The 24,455-nt window shown below is 38.5% G+C and overlaps 1 long non-coding RNA gene and 1 pseudogene across 3 annotated transcripts in view; both read left to right on the top strand.

The window, feature by feature from the left end:
• The first annotated feature begins 7,335 nt into the window (after positions 1–7,335).
• LOC120587706 (uncharacterized) overlaps positions 7,336–24,455 on the top strand; it is a 20,068-nt gene continuing 2,948 nt past the window's right edge. The window contains exons 1-3 of one of the 3 annotated variants that reach the window (XR_005649074.1): positions 7,336–7,511; positions 9,249–9,481; positions 11,964–13,204. This is a non-coding gene — a long non-coding RNA (uncharacterized LOC120587706). Of the gene's footprint in view, positions 7,512–9,248; positions 9,482–11,963; positions 13,205–24,455 lie in introns of those variants that run through there. The other 2 variants (XR_005649071.1, XR_005649072.1) reach the window with 2 other exon arrangements.
• Positions 20,729–20,847, top strand: LOC120587795 (uncharacterized; annotated as a pseudogene).

The raw sequence follows: 24,455 nt of genomic DNA, 5'->3' as shown, positions 1-24,455 counted from the left end.
AAATGAGCAGTCTGTAACTGGCCCGAGCGCACAGGACTGCAGAGCCAACTCAATACAAAAGCCCTGACCACCACCCCTGCCAACATCGGAGCTTGCCTTTGGCAACACGCCTCAGCTTCTGCTGAGCTGTCAGCACACCTGCAGCCCTGTGGGGCCCTGGGCACAGTCTGCAGACAGAAGTTGGAGCTGTCGACACACCAGCACCGATAGCAGAAGCTCCAGAGTCGCCCACACCATAATCTTACACATCGAATTAATTGCCGACCTCTAAAAAGCAGGTGATTTTATGTAAACGATCAATTTCTAGACTTTCTTTATAAAAACAGAAACTCTGGTATCACTGAGCCATGTGGCAACACATTCCGGAGCTGGGTATCTGCTGCTCTCTATAGACTGAGCATCATTCTGGGTTTTTCCTCCCCCACTGCATTATTTTACATCCTTCCTCCATTGCTCATTTCATTGCCAGCTTGGCCCCTGAAGCATTTCAGTTTCCATTCACTACATTCAAAACAAGGAAGGCCATTGCCGTTCAGTAGCAACGCTGTCCTCTGGCGTCCCATCTTCCAGTGTTAGATACTAAAAGAAATCAGTCTCTCACCTTATGGAATCTAGAATGCAGGGGAGGAGACAAGACAGATGTCTGTATCATTATTACACCTAGTCAGAAGTTCAGCCCCCAAATCTGCCTTAGCATAGTGACTCTCAATAATGATCCTGTATTTGAATTTCCTCTAATACATTTTTAAATGTTTAAATTTCAGCCATCTTGATATTTGCAACAGTTCTCTCAAAGGTATATTCACACACTGGCAATTTTAATAAGAATAGGTTTTCTTGCTTAAATAACAAATACTTATCCACCCATAAGAATATTAAAAGAATGCTAATTTAGAATTTTGGTCTTGGTGCTTTCTTATTGCTCATAGCCTTCCTTCTTCGTTGCTAATCATTACCTTTCCTGTCACCAACAATGCTGGAGGCAGAATGACCGGGTAGTGTGGGTTTCAGAGCCAGGCACACCCAGGTTCAAATCCAGGTCTCTTAGTCCTTGAGCAATTCCTTTCTCAATTCTCCTGAGCAAGTTTAACTGTCTGTGAAACTGAAATAATATCATTCCATACTCTACTTTTCTTTAGGGTCATTTCATAGAGTTAATGAGATGCTTGTTTCTTCCTTAAACTGTAATTGAATTTTCTCCAGATCTCGCAATTTTTTTCATTTTTGCATCATTGTTGACATAGCCTTACCTATATCATTTGGCTAATTCACTCTGTGAAGTGGATGAGAAGCTTTGTTTGAATACTATAAAACCCAGCTTAATGCTAACATGGTGGTCGGTGTTCAGTGAGCAGATTTTCTTGATGAGCAGCCGAAGTGGTAACAGGAGACATATGAGAAAATCAAACACACTTTGCCTTCTGAGCTGCCTATGTTACTTCTAAGTTCTACAGTCTTAAATACTACAGCTTTCACAATGTTTTTTATGTCAATATGATGCCTAATTAAAATATTCAGTTAATAAATACTTGTGGAGCCTTATAAACCCACATTCTCGTCATGAACTGAGTTTATTAACCATGGTAAATACCATTTGTAAATATGAAGTCATTGGTATCTTTGGGTTTGCTGAACACTAGGAAGAGTGCTGGAGAGTTCTTTTCAGAATTTTGCAGATTACTTTTAAACAAGTGAGCTTTTAATTCATAAGAACCGGGAACTTGTTCCCTTGTTTTAGTGAATGTAAAATCTTCTCCCAAACCTGGCTTATATTTTCAACTTCTTTTCCTGTGCTTGGTTAACATTCACTTTGGGGGGTAGTATCGGGGAATAGCATAGCTGAATCTGGGCCAGTGTCACGGACCTGGGAATAGTAAACATCACCCATGTCTCATGGACTACCAGGAAAAAGTGGCTTTGCCAGCAAAATGGACTGCCTAGACACTTCAGAGTGGAGTCCCCACATCACCTGCTAGTGCCATCACAGCTAAAATTGAGGGCTTTCACTGTGCGAGAGAAAGGAGGACAATTTGGTTGTTGTTATTCAACTCAACAGAATTTTATCCTATAAGTTTTTCTTTTCTCTGATTTTTTTAAACGATACTTTTAAGCTCTTCCTTCATCACAGGGGCCGAAGGCCTAAAAACTACATTTCCCAAACTCATTCTTAGTGGCACAGTTCTGGTTTAGATTCCTCCTTGGCAGGGTGCCGGTGTGATATTTGAAAATGAGAGCAAAGCAGAAGCCATTTTGCTCCTGCAGCACTGGCAGCCTATCGTTGACGCTTCCGCAGGTGACAGACATGAGGCTTGGCCCGCAGCTTCTGGGCAGCTGGCTATGAATCGCTAACTTCTGTAACTCACCACAGGATCCTGTCATTCCTTTGCTTCCTGATTACTTAAGCACTGCTGATGGATTTCCTAACCATGATCCCCCTTCCTTTCAAAGGGCAATGAATTTCTAATCTCTGTCTCTTTCTACTTCATATAACACCTAGAGTCAGTGTTCTTCAAGGAAACAGAACCAATAGCAGTATATTTATATTTATATGTAAATATACACATATACATACATATACATATATAAATACATATACATATGCATATACATCTCTCAGCGATGTTAAAATATATATACAAAGATATATGTATATAGGTGTGTGTGTATGTGCATGTGTGTGTGTGTGTGTGTGTGTATCATGAGATTTGTTATAAGGAATGGGCTCATGTGATTACGGAAGCTGGCACATGCTAAGATCCAAGGGTGAGTCAGCAAACTGGAGACCCAGACACTGGTGTGGCTCTAGTCTGAGTCCAATGGCCTAAGAGCTGGGAGAGCAGATATTGCAAGCTGCCACTTCACAAACATTATCTCGAACCATCACAGCAACGGAAAAGTTTGGAAAAGTTACTATTACCCTATTTGACCGAGGAGAAAACTGAGATTTGGAAAGGTTAAATTACTTGCTATAAAATATAACTTTAATCCATTATTAACTAGCCTTGTTGACTCAGTAGCGGTATAACTATTAAACAATCATGGACTTTAGGACAAAGAAAAACAACTCTTCTTCCATTAAGCTGCTGTGGGGGAGAAGTCCCATTTAATCCCCCTGTCTGGCAGTCACGTGTGAAGTTATTGGGAAGTTATCTTGTGCCGGCCTACTCAATAACTTTTAGCACAGAGTGAGGAAGACAGGATTGAACTTGTCCATTCTGGAGAGATGCACGCTTGGACGTCTGCTCTCCACCCCAGCCGGTTTCCAGCTCCCTTTAGGGTGCGGGGCTCGCTGCTCATTTAGTGAGTCTGCTCCTGGTCTGAAAACTATATCTCCCAAGTACACGTTAACACATTCGCCCAGTGTTGCTCACGATCTAAAAAAAAAAAATAATGGAATTCTGAATCCTTATGGGTCAGAGCAAATAAAGAAAAAAACACTTTGATTCAGTGCTGAATCATTCAGCACCAGCTCAATGAAAAGCTCTGTTTTGAATGCTTTAAGGGTAAAGAGTTGAAAAGTCCTCCATGAACAGTGTGTGGGAGGATACAGGTAGATCTGGTCATAGCCAAACTATAATCTAAGATGGGGCAGTGGAGGAATAAGAGAGGTAGAAATTAATTACAACGGAGGGATCGAAGAAAGCCGTATAGAGGAGGTAGGATCTGAGAAGGTCCCTCCGTGGTGGATGGGAAAGACCTTGACAAACAGAAACCGGGAAAGGATATAACAGACAAAGGACAGAAGGCGTGGCACAAAGAAAAGCAGAAACAGAGAATGACGTGAGTCGAAGTCAAGTTATGTCACAGACGGTGATAGCAGAATGACCTAGTCAGGGTTTGTAAAGGCTGCGTGTGGATGAAATTGAAATGACAAACCATTTTATTCTAGACACATCCAAGTATTTTTCTGTTTAGTAAATTTAATTATGAAGTCAGACTGATAAAATTTTGCTAAGTATTAATTTACAAATATATATATGTATACGTACAGTTATTCACCACTAACACGATCACTAAATTACTTGTCTTGGTTTAAAAAAACATGAAAGTAAAACCAGTATTGTTATCTTAAGATTATGAACTAGGGTAGGTTTCTATGTACTGACTAAAGATTTTAAAGAAGAAAAATTCCATTATGTTCACAAGCCAGTGCCACTGGATATTGGTCACGTTATTGGAGTATTTTTTATTTTGATACAAATAATTGTGTTTGATTCATATGACACCATTAAAGTGGATTAGGATCCATTTTTTTAAATAGATGATTTGGATCTGAATATGTCCATTTCAAAATGCAAAGAAAAAAAGTTCTTGTACCAACTTTAATTAGGTTAACAAAGATTATATAAGTAAGTCATCTACTTATGGTATATTATTTGGTAAAACTCATGTTGCTTCAGGAGAGGATAGCACCTCTAAAATGATCATAAGGAAGAAAAACATGTCTGATGACAGGAACAGAGCTTATATGGCAGCTGGGCAACTAATAGGTCTTATCACTGGCAAAGAGATCAGCTTCTTGGATTAAGGAGGAAGCATGATCACATTGCTAAAAATAACACATCAGTGTTGGGCTTTTAGATAACAAATGGGCTGACAGAACCAATCGCATGAAGCTAAGAACACTCTGCAAAAGAGCTGTGACAAAGTGCCCTGGGCCACAGTCATAATGATACACCATGATAAACTGGATCTTGGCCGTCAGATCAAATGTTCTCCCTTTTGAAGAATGTATGCAAAATCATCAACATAGCAGTGGAAGGAAAAACTCATGGAGATGTGAGATCCGATAATCAGGTAAAACAGATGATATTATATAGATATCACCATTATATAGATATCATTATATAATGTAACAGGAACCATTTGTTTTAATACAGTAAGACCGGATTTACCTGATTGCTCCTATAATTCAGTATAAAGACAACTAGATTTTTGAGTCAAGCTATCTTAACGCTGTATTACCTAGGGCAAGAATCCACTTTGTTATCCTGAGACATAGCCTTCTCAGCTTTGGAATGGGGTTAATGAAACCATTGGATACTGTGGAAATAAAATAAAAATAAGATAACAAAGCAGAGAGGCTGGCATAAGCTATGTTCACCCTTTTTGTGTTTTATCTAAATTGAACCAAAAGCAAAATGAGAACTTCAACCCAACTAGACTCTGGAGACTGATTCACAGTAACAGGGATGCTAGCTGCCAAGCCATCTCTTCCCTCTAGTTTTTTTCTCTTACTAATTGGACCCATATGAAAGATTACCTTTCTTGGTCTTTCTTTCAGATAAATGTCATCATTGTCACTTATGTGCCAATGGGATCCTATTTATATGAAATATCCAGAATAGGAAAATGTGTAGACAGAGAGTAGACCAGTGCTTACCTAGGACCAAGGGAGGAGAGAGGGCATGGGGGACTGTGTCCTAATGGGTGTGGGGTCTCTTTTTTTATCTTTTTATCATGTATGTGTGTATATGTGTATGTAGGTATATATGTAAGTATGTATGGGGGTATGGTGTTTCTTTTGGGGATGATGAAAATGTTCCAAAATTAGATTATGGTGATGGTTGCAGGAATCTGTGACTATATTATAAACCATGAATAGTAAGTACACTTTAAATGGGTGAACTTTATGGTAAATAAATTATGTTTCAATAGAGATTAAAAAAAACAACAACACTTATAAAAAAGAGGGAATCACAGAGATACCAACCCAGTGTCCTGATATCATTTAGCTGCTGAACAAGTGTCAGCAGCAGGGTACCTACAAACAGCTTATTTGTGGGGGAAAAAATAATCCTGGCTTTAAAAAAGCCGCTGTTAGTCAGGTTTCCTGCATCTTGCCATCAAAAGTATTCTTAACTGACACACTTTAATTTTTTATTTAGTTAGTTTTTATTTAGTACCCACTTTTTGGCAGGTATTATGCTAGAGAGTAGAGGAACAAAAAAGGATTCATTGCATTCCCACTAAAAGCCAGGAGATGCGTATACATTGTGTCTTCAATGCCTTATAGCAGCCCAGGAAAGAATGGCCTCTCCCTTCAAGGCACATCCAGTCTAGGAATTGTTTCTCTGAAGTAGTCTATGGACCACCCCCATCACCACCCTCCAATAGTACAGTTCAAAAATGCAAATTTCTAGCTTCTCCCTGGACTTGCTAATTCAGATTTACTGGGGGTAAATTATTGGCGAATGCTTTTCAAAGATGGCCCATAAACATACCTGTGCCTTATGAAACTTTCAACATAAATCTGAAATCACTGAAATATACAAATATGAACAGAACTTTTGACAGCAGAGCAAAAACATCACCAGGGTTTTATGGTAAGAAAGACAGGAAGTTAGAAAAACATATGTGAGTCCCAGTCTCTGCCCACAAAAAGGTGTGGTGGGCAGAATTCTGAGGGAGCCCCTGGGATTCCCAGCCACTGATGTACATATGCCAATTAAAGTGCTTAATAATGGGGATACATTCTGAGTAATGTGTTAGGCAATTTTGTGTCGTGCCAACATCATAGAGTATACTTACACAAACCTAGATGGCAGAGCCTCCTACACACCTAGGCTGTATGATATAGCTTTTCATTCCTAGGCTAGGACCTGTACAGCATGACTATACAAAACAACTTGAGATTAAATGAAGCACAAGGGCAAATGACACAATCAACTGGTGCAGTAAACACAAGATGCACAGGGCTGTAGCTGTCATAACATGACATACTGTTTTACAGCAAACTTTTTTATAAGTAGAAAGAGTACGCTGTAAAATAACGATAAAAAGCAAATACATAAACCAGTGACATAGTCATTTATTATCATTATCAAGTATTACATACTGTACATAGTTATATGTGCTATACTTATATACGACTGACAGTACAGTAAGTTTGTTTACACCAGCATCACCACGGATGTGAGTAATATGTTGTGATATGACATTATGACAGCTATGATGTCGTGAGGGGATGGGACTTTTTCAGCTTCATTATAATTTTATGGGACCACCATCACATATGTGGCCTGTCATTGACCAAAATGTCATTATGCGATGTAAGATTATATTCAGTCAAATGCTAAGCTAGGTACAGATGTAGTGAAAGTCAAAAATCAGTTGACTGTAAAATAGGGGGATTATCCTGGTGGGTCTGACCTAAGCACATGAACCCTTTAAATCGGGGTCTAAAGCGGAGAGAGACAGAGGATGTCGGGATTTGAAGCACAAGAGGGATTTGATGTGTCAGAAGGTTTCAAAGCTGACTTGAAGATGAATGGGGCAAGGAATGTGGGTGGCCTCTGGGAGCTGAAGGCAGCCCTTGGCTAATGACCAACCCGGAAATGGGCCGTCCTAAATGTACAAGGAACTAAATTCTGCTCCAACCACGTGAGCTTGAAAGAGGACCCTGAGGTCCAGAAAGGAATGCAGCCCAGTCAAAGACTGGATTTCAACTTTGCGAAACCTGAAGCAGAGAACTCAGCTCAGCTATGCCAGACTCCTGACCCATGGAAACGGTGAGATAAAAAATTAGTGCTGTTTTAAACAGATAAGTTTCTGCCAATTTTTATGCAGGAAGAGAAAAGTAATACAGAATTTGGGTAAGACATATTATGGAAAGTCAAAAAAGTCGACAGCTAATGGAACCTAGAGATTGAGGAAGTAGAAAGAGGCAGAAATGCCCTTTCCTATGTAAAGTACTTGTATTTTCTTTAATTATGGACATTTAAGAGTGTGGCCATAAGGAATCCTTTTGGCTACAAGTAGTGGAATACTCAACCGCTAGTACTGAACATTGAATATTGAGCAGCACAAGCAATTTTTCTCTCAGAGTTAATGTGGCTATTCAGTGATGTTGGCATAAATCTTTTCTATCTTTCTGAATCTTTGCCATTTTTAACTTATTGTCTTTTTGTCCTCATGTGTCATGACTGCAGGACAGCTGCTGTACTTCCGGGCATCCCGTGCTTTCTGGTCAAGAAGAAAGGGATAGGCAAAAGATCTGTCAGCTGAGTCAGATCTTTTGTCTTGCAGAAGCAAAATATTTTCTGAAAGCCCCACTCAGAAAACTCACATCTCCGTGTCTAGAACTGGACTACATGGCCACCCATAAAGCAACATTGGCCATGGGGTATGAGATCACTATCACTGGTTTAGATTAATCACAATCCATTCCCTTGCTTTGGGGTAGAGATCCTTGTCATCACCTAAACAAATCAAAGTTTTCTTCACAGGAGGGGCAGAGGCAAGAATGAATATTGAGCAGGCAACAGATGGTGGCTCTCACAGTTGGAAGAGCATTTTATCTTTAATTCAACAAATATTTATTGAGCACCTATTTGAGTATGGCCCAAGGTTTACAAAAATGATGTATGTGTGTGATGGGGTTGGGGGAAGGACACAGGCATGCAAATAATAACTATAGTGAGAATTGCTTTAATTGCAAAATGAAAAGCCTCTTTGTTTCCTAACATAATTTACTCCTTACCATAAATGCATTAGGTGAATCACAAAAACAGCAATAGCAAGTCCTAAGAAAGCATATATTGATTTGTGCTTTTAAAAAGGAGAAAATGTTTTAATTGGTAGCAAACTTCTAAGAACTATTGAACTAAGTATTAATCAATACCTTAACTAAATCTAAGGCAAGAGAGTAGCTCTTGTTTAAAAAGCAAAAGTGATATATGTATAAAAAAGGGATGTGTAACAGTTTTCAAATAAGGTGTTGCAATCTGTCTCTATTTTATAGAAACTGTAACACTGAATTTTAATATAATTTACACAAGATTCTCAGATGCTCCAACCATTTTAAAGTACTCTGAAGACATATTTTTTCAAATATTTAGCTTTTGGTTTACCAATGTCATTCTTGGGACATGTCTTTATGGAAACAAGAATTTTTTCCAAACTTTAATTTGATGATATGGAATATGACACTTGAGCTTATTCATATTAGATAAATTAATTCAGTAATTAATTGTTCTGATGTAAACTTGACTTGAAGCATGATAACCAGTTTCACACTAGTATAATTAACCCGAGAAATTTTGCTCTGACTTTTCAAGCTCCTGTGATTACTGAAGATGTGGTATAAAAGTAATGGTAGTGTGCTTTTCTGCTCTATGATGCTTTTTAAAGAGTTTTGTGAAAAAGGAACTTGTTTATTAGAATAGCTGAGCATAAGCATTGGGAGATGCTGTCTAGGTCTCACTATCTGCTAACAATATCATCTGCCTTCTCTCCACTGTGCTCAGCCCTGCCTTACTGTCTAGGCCTGGCCACGAGGAGAGGAATGAGCATCCATATCGATTCGGTTTTGCTGTTTGTTCATATACACCCTTTAAAGACCATTTTGCTTTAATGGCACTTTTGGCTCTGATGGCTGGGCTTCTGAACCCTCTCATTCCTACAGCGTGTCCCTGTCTGCAGCTTCTGGCTTCACCAAGGACAGATTCACTTGAGTACTTGAACTTGCTCTTTTGTAAAGGTAATAACTTGGTTTTTTTGTTTGTTTGTTTGTTTTTGGTTATTGTTGTATTTTTTTTCTTTATTTTTCAATTGCATTAACATACAATATTATATTAGTTTCAGGTGTACCACACAGTGAAGAATAACCTGTTTTTTAAAGCTAGCGTTTTTCTTAGAATTCATGCACATAGGGAAGAAAATCTCACAATTCATATAATTATCTCACAACCGCCAGACGCTTACAGTTGTTCCCAGTGTTTGCTTTCAAAAACAGGGCTGCAGTGCATCTCGGGGCACAGATTCTGTACGTCTCCTAGATGAGCTCCTGGGAGTGGACCCTCTGGGTGCAAGGTCTGTGCATTGTTAGTGTTCAAAGATATTCCAAAATTATCCTGCCGAAGGATGTTACCAATTTCAAGGCCCTCTCAGAGGATCGTTTTCTACTTAATCGCTGGTATTGAGCATTATCAATATTTTAATATATTTGCCTATTTGGTGGGCAAATGGTAGCTCATTACTTTAATTCGCTTCTTTATAATTATAAAGGTTTATTGCCCTGCCGTATCTCTTTTGCTATGAACTGCCTCATCATCTTCCTTTCTTCATTTTTCCATTTTTTTCCATATATATTTTTCATTATTTGCTTGTGGATTCCTAGTATAGTCACAAAAAATGCTCTTTGTCCATAATATGTGTGGCGATATTTTTCTAGTTGTCATTTATCTTTTTATCTTGATGATGCCATTTTTGGCATTCACAATTTTACATTTTTACATAGTCGCGTTTAGCAATTTTCTTCCTTCATGGCATTAATTTAGAATTTGTAACATGCTTTTGTGGATGAAAAGAGGGCCACATACTAAACCTGACAAGCTCAGGGCATGGTGGGCCCTACAAACTCAGAGACAGAAAGTAACCACCCTGGAGGGTGTGAACGTAAAAATTCTTATCTAAAAGAGGGTCGTGGTAGGTAGTCACGTCCTTGGCCTGTCGCTTCCTTGGAAAAGGCTACTCTTTACCTTGAGTGAACCTGTCTATTATCTTTTTGCATCTAAGGTCATGTACCTTTAAAATGTGAGAATAACCTTTTCCAGACCCCAAGGGCACAACCACCTACCAGAGCAGGAGACCCAGAACCCTCATTCTTATCTCGTTCCCTTGCAGACTATCTTTATGTGCTGTAAATGTTAACTATTAACTATGTTGTCCCCCAATGTACAATAGGGACATGTTTCTCTATGTTGTGTTTTTATCTAATCCTAGACATTTTCCCCACTTCTCATCCTCCTGCCCCCTTAATCTACCACCAATGGATTTCACGTAACCCTCCTTATGTCTCCTCCTTTTATTCAAATGTATAAAATAAGCAGCAAAACTGTCATTCTCTGGAGCATTTTCTCAGTCTGTTGAGATTTTGCTTCCCAGCAACCATCATCAGTTTGGCTTGAACAAACTCATAAAAATTCTCTACACGTTTGGCTGTTTCTTATGTTGACACTTTACAAACTCTTCTTTATGCTTGCATTCGTTCTTAAAAATGCACATTTTCTTCCAATACTTTTATTATTTTAATTTAAAATTTAATATTACTCCATCAGGAATTTATTTTGGTGTAGAGACTGAGGCAAAAATTTATCTCCCCGACCCAAAATGTCAGTATCTCCAAGGTTGGGAAACCTTGCCATACCCAGTGGTATAGTGACTTCAGGAACATTTGAAAGCATGAGAAGCCATGGGCATCACTTCAGTGGTTACAATGCCTGACTGAGGAGAGCCATGGAAGCTAAGGATGCATCACATCCCGCAGTGCATTATGGTCTCAAGTAGTCAAGAATTACCTAGCCATGCACGACGATAGCATCCTTTTCCCACAATGCTGCAATCCAGTCATACCCACACTTACCTTCTCTATTTCCTTTATTTGTTTTCCCCTCTCACCAAATATGGTGAGTGACATTCAAGCCCTTAGTTTCTTTCTACCTCTGAGAGCTCCTCCTATCTCTTGATTGACTCCAGCTCTACCCACCTCACGATGACGTTGGTGATATTGGGTGTCTGTGGATGATAACACTATTTTGGCAGTCAAGATAAGACATGGGAGCTATCTTTCAGCACTGTAAAGATGTCATTTTATTGTCTTCTGGCCTCTATTGTTTCTGGTGATGTCAGCTATTATATGTATTGTGGCCACCGAATGTAATATGTCTTCTTCTCTGGCTGCCGTTAAGGTTTGCCTTCATCTTTGGTTTAATTATGATGTTCATATGTGGATTTCTTTGTATTTACCCTGCTTTGGGTTAGTTGAGTTTAAGATCTGTGAACTGATATAACCTATTCATTTTGGAATGTTCCTGACATCTGTCTGTCTATCTTTTATTTTTGCCTCATTCTGTCTGTCCCCTAATTCTGGGAACTCAATTTCATATATGTTAAACTATATAATATCGTCACATAGATTTCAAGTCTCTGCTCTGTTTTACCCTTTCCCCTTTGTCTTTCAGTTTGTGATTCAAATGCTAATCCCTTCCAGAAACACACTCACGGGCACACCCAGGAATAACATTTCATCAGCTTTCTGGCATCCCTTAGCCAAGTCAAGCTGACACGTAAAATGAACCATCACACCACCACTAGACTCTGGATAGTGCATCTTGTGCTTCTAACGCCATCAATTCTGACACTGGATGCTGCCTCTGGAAACTATATGGTTGTCCCCACTGTGTCCCATTGCAAGAATGGACGCTGCGTAGGGTTCGTTTATCCATGCAACAAGTATTTAATGAGCATCTACCATACGCCGAGCCCTCTTCTAGGGGTGTAGAAATACCAATAGGCAATCAAGGCTCCTACCTTTGTAGAGCATATATTCTAGCTGGGTTAGCAACTTCTCCAGTTTGCCTGGACTTTCCTAGTTTTAACACTAAGAGTCCATATCCCAGGAAACTCTTCAGTTCAATGGACACCTGGAGGAGAAGCATTCCAGGCAAAGGGGACAGCAACAACCTCGAGATGTGTAGTACCCTAGTATTAGAGGAATAGCAAGGACCACAGTGTGGCTAGGGTGGATTGAGAGAGATTTAGGTAAATTAATAGCATCTCCAAATTTCAACTTCTTCATTGGTAATTTGAGAAAAATAAACAACCTTTGGCTAGTGCCTGGGAAAAATCAGAAGTTCCGTGTATTCAGTCGCACAGAGGGCTCTTTGAAGACATCAGGCATATGACTCAGAGATCCTTTCATCTATTTCACCAGAAGCCAAGAATAGACTTGGGATTATCCAGGAAGGATCGTGGGAGGAACTTCTTATCTAACAGAGTGAATCTCGGTGACAAATAAAAGAGACCGACGGTGTTGTCGAGAATGTCACACCATCAGAAACATTGCCAATGTGGATTGAAAGTGACAGAGAGAGGACAAAATGAAAGAATGCTATCACACTCCTCAAATTCTACAGGCTGACAAAACTTCTGAGCTACAAACATGTGTTGCCCTTCACAGGAAAGGAAGGATGACTCTGAGTGCAGAGCAGTGAGTGATCCCAGGGGGCAGAGCCATTTTTCAGAACTGGAGAGACACCAAGTTGAAATGGTGTTTAAAAAAACAAAAACAGGATGTAAATACAACTTTGAAGGCAGAGAAACACTTTCAGCTTTTACTAGGATAGATATATTACATTCTGTATCATGAAATCTATAAACTAAAGTTCTCAATTTCAATAATATAGTAACATACCTTGCCTTATTTAAAAGTCTTTTTATTTCTTTCTCCATAGTTCATTGTGTAAGACATGTTTACATTCTGTATAAAAAGCTGTCTAGTTAATATTCTATTGTTTTTATTTAATAAGCAAAAATGTTTATTTATTCATTTATTTAATTAAAAGAACACATATTTTTCAGGTATTGATGGAATACTGGTCTCCTGCCATCTTTGGTTTAACTGGGTAGGATATGAACTCTACTATTGTAGGAATGAATACTTCCTGAAACTCTATAAGGCTGATCCTAGAACCAGGCGAACTAAGAAGTCCTATACACTTTTAGTTTTGACCTTAGCTTGAATGATTTTAATGTAGCTTTAAAGTAATTCCTAAAAAATGTTCTGCAGAAAGAGACATCTCCAAGTTCTGTCATAGAGAAGCAAGCAAGAAAACTCTAATTTTAAACACTATTTTTAGCAGCTGGACCTTGTTTCAGTTGGCTGTCTTTCAGTTATTATGATGGGCCTCGAAAGCCCACCTAAATAAAAGATGTTAAATTAATTTGAAGTGATTCTTGTTTATAAAACAAGTTGACATAAATAAACCTAATTGTTTAAGACTGGTAGGAACTACGAAGCTGCTTCTCACCATAGGGAAAAGAAATTCAACGTTCCCCCAAAGAGACTTTTGGAATATGCTCCAAAACTCCTCTATAACAGGAAAACATCCCAATCACTGATAAACTTTGAAAAATCTGAAACTGTATTTTTCCTACTGACAGTCTTACCAGCCAAAGGGAAGAGGCTTAGGCCTCATGTCATACAAAGTATGTTAACAAGGGAGAAAAGCACAATGAAAATAAAATAAAGAAATCCAAATATACTTTCCAAGGACTAAAATAGAACTTGTCTAAAGGATGGAAAGGATTTCTCCTTCTTACGGAAAAGCAGTGGTCCGTGGCATTGTCTACTTTTTGGGGTTGAGGAAATAACTCTAGTTTATTTTAATGTACCGTGTAATTTGGCCCATTTCCCATATTGTTCTGTGATCTTAACTGCTCGATTCAAAAGAAAACTTGGGTCATTGTTTTAAATGTCATCTTGATACAACCTTTTGCTTTTCCAAGCTCACCTCGATAATTTGCTTTTCTTTGTCCCCCCCCCTTTTTTATTACTTTTATAAGTTGAGCCAATGATAATGAAATCAGTAGAAACAGATGATAGTATAAGAAAGATGTTACCACAATACTCAAAAGACATTGGTTCGTTAGAACCTGGTCTTCGAAAGCGTGCTTTCCAGTATGCTATGTGACTGGTGTTTTACTTGGATTATTTCTTGTTGGTGAATGCTTCACTTTCAATTACTTCTGCTTTCATTTGGTTTCTCCCTAAATTCCCTGGGCATTTTGCACCCCTTCTGTATTTGGTTGGGATTCTGTCTGCCCCCACCCCACCCTCAGTTCCCACACTGGCCTCTATTGAAAAGCCACTGGTATCAAGGTTACGTTGACACAGTTCTGGCTTGAACAGAAGGTCATTTTCAACAAAAGAAAATGGTTTGCGATTGTATATAACAGCTCTGCTTAGGCACATGTCAAGTTGATGAGAATGGCATGATGCCTCCCAGCCTTATGATGCTCTGTTTGGGTGCAGTAAGCCTTGAAAGAAGGACACCCCAAAACCAAAAGTGACTTCTAGGAATAGGGTCTATCCCCAGTAAGCTATGACCTTGGCCAAGAAGGTGTTTCTATTTTAGACATAGACACCCTCAGATAGATAAATGCCCTACCTCAATAGAGATGGGCTTCTGTGGTATAAAGATAATGACTGTATCCAGGCCCCCCAAATATTTTCATGAATACTTGCCACTATTAGATCAAAAGTCTTTTAACATCAACGATTTGTCAATAATCAGATGATTTGACAGACTGTCTCATCTTACTGTTAGCGGCCTAGAAAATAATTCACTTTTAAGCTCTAAACCAGAGAAGTACAGGACATAATCTTTTAGACAGTAATACGAAAACGGATGTTCCTATAAGTTTTAACTAGGAAAATGTATTATTAAAAGACATTTTTTTTGACATTTCCTGGCCTTAGGACATTTTCTTTGACATTTCCTGCTATATCAAGACTGCAAAACTCTGTACGTATTTGAATTAAACGCAAAAGAACTTCATTTAAAAGAAAAGAGCATGTTCTGTTTCTCCATCGATATAAACTGCAGCCCCAAATCATTTCCCATATTCAATTACAAGAGTCAGGACTTGGTCCAGCTCTAATTGACTCCAGGAATATTTTATTTTTCATTTAAGGGATAATTTAATTCACCGCCATGTGTTTGCTGGAGTGGTTCTCTGATCTTGGCCCCAACAACTCCTTCTCCTCACTACCAGGTGCGGGTCCCAAGGAACCCCAACTCACTCTTCGCTCTCATCTCCACATTTTCACTGGCTTAATCTACTTTTTTGAATGGCATTTATTCTTCTGTGGTTTCCCGCCCCCCGCCTCCAGAGTCTTTCTCTTTTTTTAATCATGGAAATATTCACGCTTGAATTGAAATAGTGAAGTCAGCTTTAAATACTAGATCAAAAATATCAGCGAGGAGCTACCAATTTCATGGTTCAAAAAATAATAGTATCAATCTGTATTTTTTAAGAGATACCAGAATCCCCTGACCCAGATGCAAACTCCATTGTCCTTGAAATAATTTTACTGATATCTGATGACTGAGGAGTCATATTAAGGTTTTGCTTAGAATTTTTCAGGTCAATGACTGTCATCTTTAAAGGGGTAGAATTTGGGGGTTTAAAGGTACTCATTTGAATGTCAGGAGATTCAGAATTATATATTTTCTGGAAAAATAAAATGCCCTCATGCAACTTACAAGTTCATGGAACTCACTTTTGGGCAGAAATAGGATGGTCCTCTATAAATTTAGGTGTGAGATTCATTGTCCCCAATCAGTCAACTACTATTTGTGTTATAAACTATCCCCAAACCTAATGGTTTAAAACAACAACCATTTATTACTTCTCTTGTCTGTGAGTTGGCCACATGGTCCTGCTGGTTTGTCTGGGCTTGCTCATGTTCATGTATCTGTGGTCGGCTGGTTGGTTGGCTAAGGGGTTGGCTGGTCCAGGAGGGCCTCACTGCACATGGCTAGCTCAAGAGTGCAAGCAGAAATGTGCACACACTGTTCGACCCTCTGCTTTGTCAAGTTAACTCTGTCCCTTTAGTCCAAGAAAGTCACATAGCCGAACCCGAGCTCAGAGGCAGTGAGAGAGGGCAGCGAAAGTAAAGTCCAAGGTTGTCAAATTAAAAACCTGGAAGTTCAGATTCAAATCCATTGGTCAAACGAGGGATCAAGGACAAAATTGGCATGTGTCTCTATAAAGAGGGGTCACAGAAAAGCCTAGAATGGGAATGTGGAATACAAACAGCCATGGGATACCTAACCCTGTCCCAGGGAGATCATGTTTGGAAGAAATTTGAAGCAAAACTTTTGCATATTTAAGGATATACAGGACATAAACTGTACAAAACGGCCATTAAAAGATCCCAACACCTACATGCAGCGGAGGTTTTAAAATTTCTATGCAAAGGAGAGTTTTGTCTTTGTTTTGCATTGAAGAAATAGTTGCTACTATATCATTCTTATATATCTTTAATAAACTTGATCCCCAGGACAAATTTCCTTCAGAACTAAAGGCTGGTAAACCATTTACTTCTACATGAATTAAGAGACTTTCTACTGGTAATGTACCAACAAAATTTCTGTAAACCAGTGAATTTCTCCTTCCCATTGGTTGCTAGGAAATTCAGAGTTAAGTTTTATAGTCTACTGATGGGACTTTTTAAGCCAGAGTCTTTGGATATAATTTTTCTACTTTCCTTATTTTCCTCTTCAACTCCAGTCTTGTATTTGGTAATATGTTTTGTCTTATTATATGTTTCGTGTTTAGAGAGAGGCCCTTGAGGAATTGAACTTGCAGTGGGATTCTGGTCCCCATTTTTATTCCAGAGTCTCTGGTGATTCTGGCTTCCATGTCTCTCATTTCTCAGAGAAAAAGGACAGAGCAAGAATATTGTCACATTCCACTCAGATTTGGCAGATCCTCCACAGAATCTCAGCCGGGGAGAATGTATGGCCAGAAATAGGAAACCAGGCTTCCTAAGCAACCAGCTGGAGAGCACCACAGACCTGACGGCTGTTTCCACCTTTCAGAAGTGTGGGCACCAGGATAAGTGTCCTCTTATGATGCTCTTCCTCAGTAGCTCCTCCTCGAGACTTCCATACCCTACGGCAGTAAAGAGCTTGTTCACCAGTTGCCAGATTTAGCAGATAAAAACACAGGATACCCAGTTAAATGTGAACTGCAGATAAACAACGAATACTTTTTAGTATAAGTATGTCCCACATAATGCATGGGAAGTACTTGTGCTCAAGAAAGAATAAAGAAAACTTATATTTTTTCTTTATCTGAAATTTAAATTTAGCTGAGTGTCCTGGGCTTTTTTTCTGGCAATCCAACCATATCACATACATGAAATTAGAGTCAAAGAATGCATATTCTCAAATTTCAAAGACTGCTGTTATTCTTTGCTGATTTCTCTATAGCCAGTTTTCTATTCATACAATGTTATCCACTTACAAGGAACACAGTGGGGAATATTTTTCTTAGTTACAATCCTTAAAGCACTATTTTAAAAGGCCAAATTTTCCATAGACTTCATTTCTTTTTCATCCCAAATAACACTTATTCAGCAAAGGGAATGAAATTTATTATATTCATTTAGTGTGCTGTTCATTAAGTCAACATATTTCCAAAAAAATCTCAGTATAGATTTTTGCTCAGAGCAATCATTGGTGGGGGTATCATGTTTTGAGGATATTTAGGCAGGCCAATATTATAGTCACAAACGCAGTACTTTTTTTTTTTTCTTTTTAAAAATAGGTGTTCAGCCAAATTTACAATGTAGGTAATTCTACAGGACATTTAACCAAGTTTCTCCAAGAAACCAGTGGCCCTCGACAACTGGAAGTGGAGAGAGAGTGTCACAGATAAAGAGTTAAGGCAGATATAAGATTATAAACAGACAAATACAGTGACTGGACTGTATTTGGATATTGATAGGTACGAACCAATTTTTAAAAAGGTGTTTTTTTAGCAAATAGAGGGAATTCAGTTATGGCCTGAGTATTAGATGGCATTGGGAACTATTGTTAGTTTTATTATGTGTGGCCATGCAATGTAGTTAGGTAAGAAAATGTACACTCCCTTTTTTGAGATTCATGCTACAGTATTTAGAACTATAATAACATGATGGCTGGAATTTGCTTTAAAATCGTTAGAGAGAGAGAGAGAGGATGTGGCAAATTGATGATGGCTGCTGAAGTACTGAAAAATTAATGAGAGTCTGTGATATTCTCTAAGTCTGTGTACTTTTTGGAAGTTTATGTAATATAATATAAAATGCAATATAACTTTAAAATATTACACAGAATACATTTAAAAAGGTGATAAGGACAACATATTTTTTTCTCAACCTCTAAATATTTTTATTAACTTCATTTACTATTTTGTTTCTAACTATAAAAGTAGTACATACTTAATATAAAAGGTAATATAAAATACCACAAAAGGCAAAGAGAAGATGAAAGTCACATGAAATCAGGTATAGATAATTTGAGGAGAAACAAAAAAGATCACCTTAAGAAAGAATTATAAATTTCCTTTTGGTCTTCATTATTATTATTATTACTATTATTATTATTACCATCATCGTCATTATCATTATTATTATTACACATACTTATTTAAAGAAATAGGTTTGGAATTAGCTATTTTTAAATTTTTTTACTCCAGTGTGGGTTCTATTTAATGACAAGCAAATGGTTTGGTTTTGATAAGAACCTCAAATGTTGAATCATTTAACTGGTTTTGCCTCTCCACTGCAGCAACTGGGAAAAGTTCCAACCAAAGGCTCAGACAATTGCAGATGATCAATAAAAACGCTTTCTTTTATTCCTTTGTTTCTTTCTTTTCTCTCATTTTTCTTCAATTTCGACTTCTGATAAAAACAATGCCATATTTTAGTAATTTTTGTGCCTTTCTGGTGGTACTGAGTGGAAGCTCTCCTTCTAGTCTTGTATTAAATAACTACTTGCTTATTTTAAATGTGCAAGAATGGAATAGTCACCCATTTGGTCATCTTAAAGAAGATATTAGTTTGATCCTGTTTGTACAGAAGGGTATCTATACAACTCCAAAATTAGGAAGAGCAAAGTCCTTAGACACGTACCCATCAGCACTACTTTAGGGCAATGCCATATGTAGCTATAACCTGGTGAGATAATTTCCTCCCCTTGATAAATGCTGGTGCTGCCCTTGGACGTTGGTCAATCTGAACGTGGGGGAGGAGCATCATCACTTGTCACTATTAGTGTTCTACAAACCCTAATGACTGAAGGGTGATCTGATACTAAAATCTAGGACAGATGCTAACTTGAGGAATAAGCAAGTAGATGTCCTCTTAATTCCCATTTAATCAGGTTCAAAAGTGAGCCTTCTGCTGATGTTATGAAGCCTTCTGATGAGGTGCAATGCAAATACACAGCATCATCTATGAAGTATTCTTGCCAAAACACTTAACCTGAATTTAATCAAGTCTATATCTGCATCAACTGCTTTTGGTGCAGAACAGATCACCCCAAAACATAGTGCCTTAGAACAATAACTATTATTTTATTTCATATTATTCTGTAAGTCAAGAGAGATGATTCTCCTTCTGGTCTGAGCCAGCTGGATGGTTGAGGATGTCAGGCAGGGAACTGGAGATGCGGTCACATGACTCTCCTTAGCCTACATACCTGCCAGTCCTGGGCCTCCTAGAAGCAGCAAAGGCAGGCAAGCCCCAGGGCACAAGCACGGTTCAAGTGGCACATTTGCTAATGTCCCATTGGCCAAAGCAAGTCACATGGCCAGTCTCAGAGTCAAGGGGAGGAGGAATAAACTCTACCACTTAATAGGAAAAGTATCGTCAGTTTTGCAGTCTAACCACAACCTCTAACTTCTAATTTATATAAACACAGTATGGCGAGGAACAAGTTAAATGATACCATAAGGAAATAATTAATCAAATCTAAAATGTGAAATATTCTATAGATTATTTAGTGTTTTCAAAATGTCAGTGCTATGAGCGAAAGATGTGATGGGTAGAGGAAGGGAGACTTCTAGATTTTAAAAGACCACAAAGATATAACCAAATTGAAATACAAACCTTAGGGATCATTATTCAGGAAAATACAAACAGCCGTAAAAATTTCCTTGAACAATTGGGGGAAGTCAAATATGAATTAAATACACAGTATGTTTTAAATTTTCTTCAATATGATAATGATATTAAGATTACATAAGAAAACATGCTCATTTCCAAAATATAGGTGATATATTTTAGGTGTGAGACATCGTAATGTCTAATGTATTTTTAAGTGGATCATCAAAAATACACAGACACACACACACACACACACACAGACACACACATATGATAGAAAAAAGAGTCTACGGCCATGCCACCCTGAATGTGCCCGATCTTGTCTGATCTCAGAAGCTTAGCAGGGTCGGGCCTGGTTAGTACTTGGATGGGAGACCACCTAGAAAGACCGGGTACTGTAGGTGTAAAAAAGAAAAAAAAAAAAAGAAAGAAAGAAAGCAAATCTGGTGTTACGGGCTGAATCGTGTCCCCTCCCTCTCAAAATTAATATGTTGAAGTTCCTACTCCCACTGCCTCAGAATGTGACTATGTAGAAAAAGGGCCTTTAAAGAGGTGATTAAGTTAAAATGAGGCCTTTCTGGCAGCAGTCCCCAACCTTTTTGGCACCAGGGACGGGGGCTCCTATGAGAATCTCATGCCTGATGATCTGAGGCGGAGCTGAGGCGGTGATGCTAGTGCTGGGGAGCAGCTGCAAAGACAGATGAAGCTTCACTCACTTGCCTGCCACTCACCTCCTGCTGAGTGGCCCGGTTTCTAACAGTCCTGGATCATTACTGGTCTGCAGCCCAGAGGTGGAAGGCCTTAGGGGGGGCCCTAATCCAATCTGACTGGTGAACTGATAAGAAGAGATGAGGACACACACACAGAGGGAAGAACATGTGAGGACACAGGGAGAAATCGGCCATCTATAAGCCAAGGAGGGAGGCCTCAGAGGACACCAGCACTGCCCACACCTTGATCATGGACTTGCAGCCTCCAGAACTGGGAGAAAATAAGTTTCTTTATTTAAGCCACCCAGGCTATGGTACTGCATTATGGCAGCCCTAGCAAATTCATACACATGGAGAAATGCTGTTAATTGTTAAATCTAAGTGGGGCGGTGGGGAGGGGGGGATGTACAGATGTTCATTGTGCTTTTTTCCCCAACTTTTCTACATGTTTAAAATTTTATATACTAAAAAGTTGGAAGGACAAAACCTTCTAAGACATCTTTAGTCAACTAGCTCTTAAGAAAATATTTTCAATCAATTATAATTGAATTCTGCAATATCAAGATTTGGCTGCAACTTTGTTTAGAGAACAGATGAGTCCTTGGAAGTCTGACAAATTATATGAGAAAGTCATTTCTCACCGCACTAGCAGTTCCATTGTTTCAGAGTTCAGGCCATTATATCTAGACCTACGCTTAATGACATGATTGATTTGGAAATTTATTTTGTGCAATAAATAAAAGGACAGTCAAACAATTGCCTTGAATTCAGCTCTAAGTTATTTCAAAACAGCAGCAATAGCATTGGGACATGGTGAAATACATAAGGGACATCAATGCTGAAATTATGCAGACAGTACTTTAACTCTGTCAGCTGCTCAAACAAATATTTCCTGATAAAGTTTTATTGCTTCTTTAGTAAACAATTTCGAGGACTCAGTCACTGGATTTGATCTGAGCAAAAAGCAGTTGGATTTGTATACATTGCCTGTTTTGTTTTGTTTTTTTCCACCCAAGCATTCTAGCTATTTCTCTTCCCCCCTGGCATCATTGAGACATAAAAAGAAGCAATCACAAGATTTAGGTGTTACTATTCTTAATGAGGGCTTGCATTATTAATGGCATCGAGATGCTGAAAGTGGTTCTTGATGCTAGCAGCACATTAGAATCACCTGGGAATATTTAAACCAAATAAAATAACAAAGTTAACGATGCTGGGACGTATCCCAAAACATTCTGATTTAATATGTTCTGAGGTAGAACATTGCTATTGGCAATGTTTTTAAACTCCCCAGGTGATTCCGTGTGAATCCAGGTATGAAGACTCTTTTCACCTAAAGCAAATTCCTAACAAGTCCAGGTGCTTCTTGCCTGCAAAAGATTCTTTAAATTATTTCCAAAATAATCTTTTTATTTTATTTTAAAATTTTGAAAAAAAAAATATGTCTAAGTGTACTATCAAAGTATCTCACTTAAAAAATGTTTTAAGTGTTTGCCAGCATGGGTCGCTATTGCGCATAAAAGACTAAAGAATCATTACTGTAGTTGTCAGTTACAGCATCCAAAATCTCTCCTCCCACTGACAACCCCACAATATGGACTTGCGCTAGAGCCCAGATCTTGATTTTCAAATAACATTTTCTCCTAAAGGGAATCAGCACTTCTTGGGAAAATGAGCAATTTCAGGTCTGGAGCATGGCAAGTTCGTGGTGAGGCTAAGACATCTGTTTGCCAGAAAGCAAGAAAGTGCCCCAAATCTAATGGGGACATTTCAAAAGGGCTCAGAAGCAAGAATGAAGGTGCTCCTGTTGGCTAAATTGGGACAATTTGAGCCTCAGAAGAAAGAATGACTATAAAATGACTGTAACACAATACATAAATAAATAAAAATCCCAGCCCACAAGGACACTCAAAATTAAACAAAAAGGAAAAAAGAAAAGAAATTCATTTGCCACTATTGGAGGTGACTATTAATAATAACTCTTTATTCTGAAAGGAGAGAAAGAGTTAGACAGTAACTCTGCTCTTATAGAAAGAACGGAGTCTCATCCCCAGGTAACGGAGGAAAGCTCTTTTTTACAGAGGGATGCTACCTAACACAGAAAAACAATGGAAGATTTTTTCTTTTTAATTACCAAACTCCAATGAAATAACTAATTAATGCAGCAATCATTAATGAATATGAGAACCATTGGGTAGAAAGTTAATAGGACGTTTGCTGTCGTTAAGGATGGAGTATCAGGGATAAGATACACCCTAAAACACCAGACAAAATGTATAAAAAATGACACTCAAGACATTGGACATCAGCCAGTGAAGACAGTGATTCCCTGAGAAATAGAAAACAAATGCGGTGAGTCCTCTGAATGCCCCTGTTTATTGCTTTCAGTTCGTTTCCAGGGTGCAGTGTGGGGCAAGGGAAACTAGGCAAAGCCTAGCGATCTCCTTGAGTTGAGCTGATGGAGCTGGGATCGCAGGAAAGCCAAGATGCCTAGAGTTTGCAGGAGAGCAAAGAAGTGAGCTGTGCAAAGAAAACTCTGGAGATCTAAGGGGGTGTCCTTCAGGCATTAAACTGAGAGCTGTTCAGCACATACACATGAGGAAACCATCGGAGACCAGGGGAAGAACCACCTGAAGAGATTAGAAGGAACAGCACCTAGAGGCCACAGAAGGCCGGAAATAGAGTCTGCGCCCACCACCCAGAGCGGAAAACCTCGTAATTCGCAGCGCTCCAGCTACAGTACTTAGAAGGAAATTGCTTAGATAGTAAGGAAAATTAAGCCTAGAATAAATACAGCTTTGGACCCACCAAACAAAACTTAATGTAAGATCCAAAAAAATCAAACTGCTTCAAAACAACTTAGTCATGTTCTAGAATAACACTGAAGACATGTATTTACAGGAATAAAAATAAAGTCGCCACATGGCATAATTCACAATATCTGGCATCCCATCAAAAATGCACGCAGTAAAGAAAAATGCAGCCCATGAGGAGAAAAATCAACCAAGTGAAAGGGACTCATATATGACACAGGTAGGAAGTATTTAATTATTAAATATGAAGTCAACTGTAGATTTTCTATAGCTTCCCTTTATTGGGTTGAGAAGGTTCCATTCTATTCCCAATTTGCTGGTTTTTTATTTTTTAGAAATATTGATTTTTTAAATACTAAACCAACTTTGTATTTCTGGGATAAACCTCACTTGATCGTGACAAATTGTCTTTTTTATATACTGTTGGATTCAATTTGCTAAATTTTTGTTTTAAATTTTTGCATATATGTTCATAAAGGGTATTAGTCT

Source organism: Pteropus medius, unplaced genomic scaffold (genome assembly GCF_902729225.1).
Source record: "Pteropus medius unplaced genomic scaffold, Ma_sr-lr_union100, whole genome shotgun sequence".
Classification (NCBI taxonomy): Eukaryota; Metazoa; Chordata; class Mammalia; order Chiroptera; family Pteropodidae; genus Pteropus; species Pteropus medius.
Note: the sequence above shows the minus strand (reverse complement) of the source record. Positions and strands in the feature narration are given on the sequence as shown.